At 40.3% G+C, this 7,664-nt stretch overlaps 1 long non-coding RNA gene across 1 annotated transcript; it reads left to right on the top strand.

The window, feature by feature from the left end:
* The first annotated feature begins 318 nt into the window (after nt 1–318).
* Nucleotides 319–1,747, top strand: LOC111946949 (uncharacterized). Its single transcript, XR_002872802.2, has 3 exons — nt 319–1,127; nt 1,207–1,337; nt 1,513–1,747. It is a non-coding gene; the product is annotated as an uncharacterized LOC111946949 (long non-coding RNA).
* Nucleotides 1,748–7,664: the final 5,917 nt, after the last annotated feature.

Raw genomic sequence — 7,664 nt, 5'->3', positions numbered from 1 at the left:
GTCGCCATTTTGTAGTGCTGTCCGAATCTACAGTTCAAAAATCATGTGCACTAGAAATTTCCCAGAATTCTCTTCGAAAAACCAGTGTGGATCGATGCTCACTCGATCGGCGAATATTGCCCAGAATGCACTGCATTCATACCAGAATGCATTGCGTGTGACCCACACTGCGCTTGAATGATTCGAAGATGGCGGACGGTTGCGCAAGAAAGAGGACTTAAAATTGTAAGTATATTTAAAAGTATCAAGTATCTGTTGTAAAATATATTTGTAAATACGTAAGATGATGTGTTTAATAGGTTATATTCCTCAATCGACTATCTACATTGTTTTGAAGCTCATCAATTTCGGTAATGCTAAAGCTAACGCTAGCGCGAATTAGCGCCGAATGCTAAAAACAAACGCTGTTGATATTACATAAAAAATGAGTAAGTTCTAACCGTAGTAATAAGTTATTAACACATTTTTTAAATGTGTTTATATATGTGGGGACTGACGAGGATAAGGAAAATCTGATCCATCTGTGGATGGAGAAAGATAGCCTGTTTGTTATCAGGCAAGCTCGTGCCGGATGGGAGTAAGAGCACTTGATCAGATTTGTATTTATTTATCATTAAACTGTAATCGTTGTCATGTTGGGGTAAAGGTTGTTGTTGAAAGAGGAGAGGAGGAAAGAGCACGAAGGGACAAAGAGTGACAGGAGAGTCTGTTAAGGTTACCTGAGTTTAAAATATTGTTCACAAAATGTAACGTCATCGTTGTTTTTGCAATTTGTTTAATAAATGCAGTAACAAAAATGAATTATTTACATGTATTATTTAAATCTGAGCCATTTTTAACAATCTCAAAAGAATTTTCATATAAATATCAAATGTACATATTTACATTTTCGTTTTATATGTTAACATTTATTTTTATACATCTTAACAATAATCCTGGTCTTCTAGAGTCATGTGTGTCACAGTTGGAGCTAAAAGGAAAGCAGAGATTTGTCCTCGCAGACGGACGCCACTTTACCCGTCCTACTGGTTCCTGGTCCTACTGGTTCAACATCTGTGGCTCCAAGCAGTCCCCTTCGCTGATGCACAGATTGTGCAGAACTGAAGGCAATGATTTTCATTGCAAAGGTTGGTTTTACTTCCAGTGCCCCCAGAAATATTTCTCTCCTCCTCATCTTCATCATGCCAAATGCTCTCTCCACCACAGAGTGTGCCTTGGCGCGGTGCTGGTTGTAACGGGCCTGAACCGCATTCCTCATGGGTTCCCTGTAGGGTGTCAGCAGCGTGATGGGATGAGCAATGCAGGGATACCCACCATCACCCAAAAGGATCTTTCAGGTGGGTAATGTTTGATTTACATAAATTGGGCTTTTACGTAGAACCTGTGAACTGTGGACTGATCCTTGATTCCCAACAAAAATATCTATAAATTTGGCATTAGAGTCACATACAGCCTGCAGTTGAATGGAATAAAAAGTTTCCTGTTAAAATGACAAGCTGCATTTTCTTTTAGGGCCTTTATTCTTATGTGGCAGCCATCAGTGTTCCCCACAGCCTTTTGGAAGGTGCAAGAACAAGCGAGCTGCTAAAAAACCAGAGGTGACTAATGGCAGTTCATTCCCACTGGATGCTGGGTGACCCTGCTCATCAGCTGGAGGATGCGGTCTGCCGCTCACAGTGGACCGTGGCATGTCAAAGGCCCTGGTTACCACGCCGTAAGATGCGCCACACGCCAGCCAGAAAAGAAACACCAGGACCTCAGTCTCCTGTACACCCCCCCCAGAGTGTGAGGAACCCGAAGCTGCTCCACCAGATGCTCAATGGTCCTGCGGGTCAACCGATCTGCGGGTCTGCCGGTATGGTCTTGTGTCGGACTGACCGTCAGCGTGAAGGGCCACGACAGACACCTTTATGTTGGCAAAGCAGTAGAGATGTGGAAAACCCTGTAAAATAGAAAAATAATTATTTCATTGAGAAAATTAAATCTGATTTTTTTTTTAATGTTTCATTTTATTCTGATGTCTTAAATTTTAGTTTATGACGTATTTATAAATGCTGGAAAATCTCGTGGGCTTATTTTTGGCTGGGATTTTGGATTTTTATATAAATATTTAAAAATTAAAGTATTTTTGTTTAAAACAAGTGATATGGTTTGACTCTGAATAAAAAATACTAAACTTTGATCTCACAAGTGTTTCATGTAGTTAGACTATACAACTCATAGTCCAGTGTTGAAAAAGAATGTTAAACTCTTACCCAGCTGACTGTGTAACCTTGAGCACAATTAGTAACAAATGCTTAAATTGAACTAATAAAAAAACTTTAGGTTTAACTCACAGGTTGTTCATGTCTGGTCAGGGGCATCCAGAGGAAATCTTTTGAGACGTCTGTTCCTCCTCCTCGCTGTCCTGTGATGCTGCATATCTGCTCGTTTTTGGTTTGATCTCACGAAAAATGGTTGAATTATTGCCAGGAACACGGACAGATTCATATATAAAGCTATTTTCAGTAAGGTAGAAGATAAAACTACAGAAAAAAAATGCTTCCTCGCAAGAGCCCGTAAATCGTTCAGCGGCACAAAAATAAATATTGCCATGGACTAATGACATGGGGGGTTATTTATCAGCAAATACATAAAATCTACACCAATGTGTTTGTAATCTTATTATTTATAAATCAGCCACGTTTTCCATGATCAGAAAACAGCAGATTCATAAATAGTCTTCATAAAATGTTCATATTTATTATATTTTTACTTTGACAAATGGGTGTCATTCTCGGCGTCAAATAGAAGTTGTACCCCTCCAGACCAGGTGGTGGCGGTAATGCGCCACTTTGTTTTCGTGCAAAGCGCCATTCGAAAACACCCGAAAGAGAAAACTAGTGAGCACGGGTGTCCGAATTGCTTTGAAAATTCAGAGAACTATATAGAGAACTATTTAGTGCCGCACTATATAGGGTTTTAGTAGTTAGGGGTTAGGGCGGTAATTCGGACACAGCCAAAGTAAATATACAACAAAAGATAGAAATGTCTTGTAAATCATACAGTCCTGTAAACAAAGAAAACATAAATAAACAAACAACTAAAATCATTACAACCATAGGGTATGCAAACAAATTCAAATCCTTTCCACTTCCTATGCCCAACTCCTAAAGAGGAAGTGAAGGCCTTGGCCACCATTTTGGTCTTTGGGCACTAGGAAGAGACGATAAGAAATGGGACAAAATCAAACAAATCTTAAACATTTGGTGGTTGTGTTTTAAAAGTGATGAGCAATTACAGCCACGTGACAAGTGGATACTTTGTCACAATCCCTGAACGTTGACACGAAAAAGAATGAGTAGACCCAACCCCTTGTGACACGGCATGACACAACTGGTGTGTTGATCCGGCTTTGATAATAAAATAGTTTTCCACCAATCCATTTTTTTCCTAGAGTACTGCCCTTTTCTTGACCAATGGAACACGAGGCAGTTTTTGGATAACAAAAGGAGACCCTCCAGCTGGTTGGGCTGAAAAATAAGCCTTCCACTTGAAGATTTACGACTTTGTCACTTGAAATAAAAGAGCTGGTTCTGAAAACCCAACAGATTATACATTTTTAGTCTTAACATTGCAGTTTTGGGTTCAATTATTGTTTTACATATGACTGTAATCGGAATTGTTATATTTTCTAAATTTTCAAGCACCTTCAGGAATAACTGATTCTCAGTAAAACCTCACAAATCTTACTAATTTATCCATCCATCTATCCAACAATCTATCCATCCATCAATCCATGCAACAATCTATCCATCCATCCATCCATGCAACAATCCATCCATCCATCCATGCAACAATCTATCCATCCATCCATCCAACCATCCATGCAACAATCCATCCATCCATCCATCCAACCATCCATGCAACAATCCATCCATCCATCCAACCATCCATGCAACAATCCATCCATCCATCAATCATGCAACAATCTATCCATCTATCCATCCAACCATCCATGCAACAATCTATCCATCCATCCATCCAACCATCCATGCAACAATCTATCCATCCATCCATCCAACCATCCATGCAACAATCCATCCATCCATCCAACCATCCATGCAACAATCCATCCATCCATCAATCATGCAACAATCTATCCATCTATCCATCCAACCATCCATGCAACAATCTATCCATCCATCCATCCAACCATCCATGCAACAATCTATCCATCCATCCATCCAACCATCCATGGAACAATCTATCCATCCATCCAACCATCCATGGAACAATCTATCCATCCATCCATCCAACCATCCATGGAACAATCTATCCATCCATCCAACCATCCATGGAACAATCTATACCTCCAACCATCCATCCTTCCATTTTCCTACCTATCTATTGATCCATCCATCAGGTCATTCATCCAACCATACAACAATCCATCCATCCATCCATCCATCCATCCATCCATCCATCCATCCATCCATCCATCCATCCATCCATCACCTCTCTCTCTCTCTCTCTCTTTCTCTCTCTCTCTCTCTCTCTCTCTCTCTCTATCTATCTATCCATTTTCCTTTACTCATATGGGACTGGGCAGCAGTCAAAACCTATATCCCCAGACCTCCTCTACCACAGAACCTTCCTCCAGCTCCTCTGAGCGGACCCCAAGGCGTTTCCAGGCCTGCCAAGCGTGTCCTGCTCCAAGTTTTCTTCTTTCACAGCTCTATCAGTTGCTAAGGTGACAAACAATTTTCCCACGTGTGGGATCAATAAAGTATTTCTGATTCTGATTCTATTACGATACATGAAAAATTTCTTGTCATTGAAAACCTCTACTATTAATATTATCCGGAATAATCCATTTTCAAATGGTTGGTACTTCTGTGAATTCATCCATACTTCCGTACTTCACTATCAAATCCAAATCCCTTTTCGGTTAAAGTTGAACCGTTTAACCTTCAACGTATGTTAAATGGCAACTTGTTTTGTACGTAAAGCCCAGAAACGGTCTTTAAAATCTGTGTAGCTACACGTAAACACGTGAATTTTAAATGCGCAAGCCCAAAACGTGTGTTCATGCGTGTTTTGATGGACATTTTGAATTTAAGTACTCAATTGAACAGGCGTTCCTGAAGGTGGTATAATTATACTTCTACTCTTCAACTTTTTATGCAATCAACGTAATTCAGCAGATTGATCGCGTAAATGGCCAAAAGGTTATCTTAGGTCAGGGTGTGTTAGTTAAATGTCGTCAGCGACATCCCCGATGTTAGAGGTTTGACTAGCAGAATTTCAGTAACACTTGCTAAAATGTTCGCAAATACTAATTGTATAGGTGTTTAGATATTTGGAGTTTATCTGGTGGGCGTGGTCATGCTTCCACAGAGGTCCTTCCACTTGAACTTCGCTAATCTAGGAGTCAGTAAAGTCCTACAATCTTTTTCGTTCATTCATTTTCTCCTCGTAGCGACCCAGAGCCTAAAGTGTTTGATGTCCTTCACCTTTTTGCAGCCAAAATAGCTGAGGTGGGGGGGGGGGGGGGCACATTAAGAGGGAGCCATCACTAAATCACCGACCCACATTGTAACCGGCGATGTGATGCCCTTATGAACTACAAAAAGGTCAAGGTTTCAATGCTTCTGTAGTTTCTCAGCTCCCTTTATTGTGTTCAGGGTTGCCAGGTGGGGGAGGGCCCCTCTACCTGTCATGGGGCAGGATTTAGGTTCCGGGCCTGGACAGGTGAACTGATTGCTCCCAAACAAACCCCCATAGTTAATGTGTTTTCTCATGACATGAATCTTTAGGTGTTGAGAAATTCTGGCTTTAAATACTTCAGGTTCATTTTAATCATTTATTACATTATTTATTCCATATTTTGGTTAGCTTTTCTACAACTAAAATATTTTTCCAGTTTTACTCTGACTGATCTGTACAATTTTAGGGAGTAAAAAATTATGAAATGAAGAAAAAATATATCGAAACTGAGCAAACACATGGAAGTCGCACAGAAACAGTTTAAAGGCTGCAATCTACTCTGAGGAGCCCACAGGTGCAGCTTCAGTTTAAAAAAAATAATCTTTATCTTTTAACTTTCACTGTTTTTAAATTATTTGGACAGATTTTTGAGCAGTGTGTACCACAGAAAAACTTCCAGGTGCATAAAAAACAACTAAAATTAACACATAAGATTTTAAGAGCACCTTATGGTCCAAAAGCGACAGGAAACCATGACGATATAAAATGTTAGCTTATTGTATTTTGCATAAAAGAATAAAACAGCCAAATACCAAAAAAAAAACAAAAAAACTTGTAGGATAAGTAAAGTCTAGCAATACTAGCTGATTAAAGTTTGTTTCAGGAAACACTGCCCCCTAAAGAACATTTGTTGCAACTGCAGTTCAGTCCACTCTCGAAAGTGCAGGGTGAAAGAAAACTAAAGCATAAAAATAATCTTTTTTATCTTTTTTAAAGAGCATAAAAGCATTCAATTGAACCTACAGAGTTCCATTGCTGTATCGCTGTTCTGCAAATTGCATGAATATAATCTTTTTACAACACTTTGTGTTTTGCGTTCTGTTTGGCTGTAGTTCATTGTCAATCAATCTCCTGTGACGTGTCTCTTGTACAGAATTCAGTTTGCCAAAGTTACAGAAATCTTTGATCGCAATCAGATCTTCGGCTTTGTTATATTATATGAAGAATTTCTTTAAACAAGATAGAAAAGTGTTAAAATGTTCATGTTTATCGGAGACTCTGTCAAGTGTGTAGTGAGGATTTTTATCCCCTTCAAACATTAAAAATCCTGGATTTCAGATTCAACTTATCGCAAGATATTATTAAGAGCTGCGATAAAAAAGGGAACACTGTATTTAGTAAACTGACTGTTAGCTTCCTTTTCCCATCTCAGATCCATCTTCATTCAGTTTGTACTTCAGGCAAACATTCTTTAATGAATTTGCTCTCCAATTAATTTTCCAGTCAGAAGTCTCTCCGGAGGACAATCTCTGGTCTGGCGTCAAACAGATAAAGTCAGGAGCTTGAAGGATAGGAAGAGAGAGGCGTTCGATGACGGGGTCCGACAGCTGCGCCGGACATCAAAGCAGAGCTGGGTCGGTCTCACAAAGTCCATAAATCTCCCTGCTAGCGACACATTTAGCATAAAGTTACCCCTCGGAGAGGAAGCCCCCCCCTCACGTGCGGCTCACGGGCCTCACTGAGATATTTAAAAAAACAGAGCGATGATTCTGGTCTTGTGACATCACACGCAAACCCTTGGATCTTAGAAGCAGTCCACATTATTATTTTTATTTCTGCTCCCATCCCTCCATACTTTAAATTCACCCATGGCCTACTTTCACTGCATCAATCTGGAGTAAAACGAAGCAGAGGCGAATATCTGCTCAGCGGGGTCAGTTCGCTAAGACTGAAATTGGTGCATTATATTTCAGAAAGGCTCAGTAATATTTTCTCAGCATCCCAGCCTGATTTCACTTCCAAGAGCAACGCTCCCCACCCCAGATTCACCGAGATTAATCTCCTCTGCAGCTGACCACCTGTGGCCTCACTTTCCCTGCTGTCACAGCCTCCGTCCCCTCACCCCTTCCTGCTGTCGCGCCACCATGTGACCCTGAAGAGCCTTGTGGGGTTTACTCCATACTACCTCATGCGTG

The sequence above is a fragment of the Oryzias latipes genome, chromosome 23 (genome assembly GCF_053564925.1).
Source record: "Oryzias latipes strain Hd-rR chromosome 23, Olatipes_Hd-rR_3.1".
Taxonomy (NCBI): Eukaryota; Metazoa; Chordata; class Actinopteri; order Beloniformes; family Adrianichthyidae; genus Oryzias; species Oryzias latipes.
This window is presented reverse-complemented; position numbering and strand designations above follow the sequence as displayed.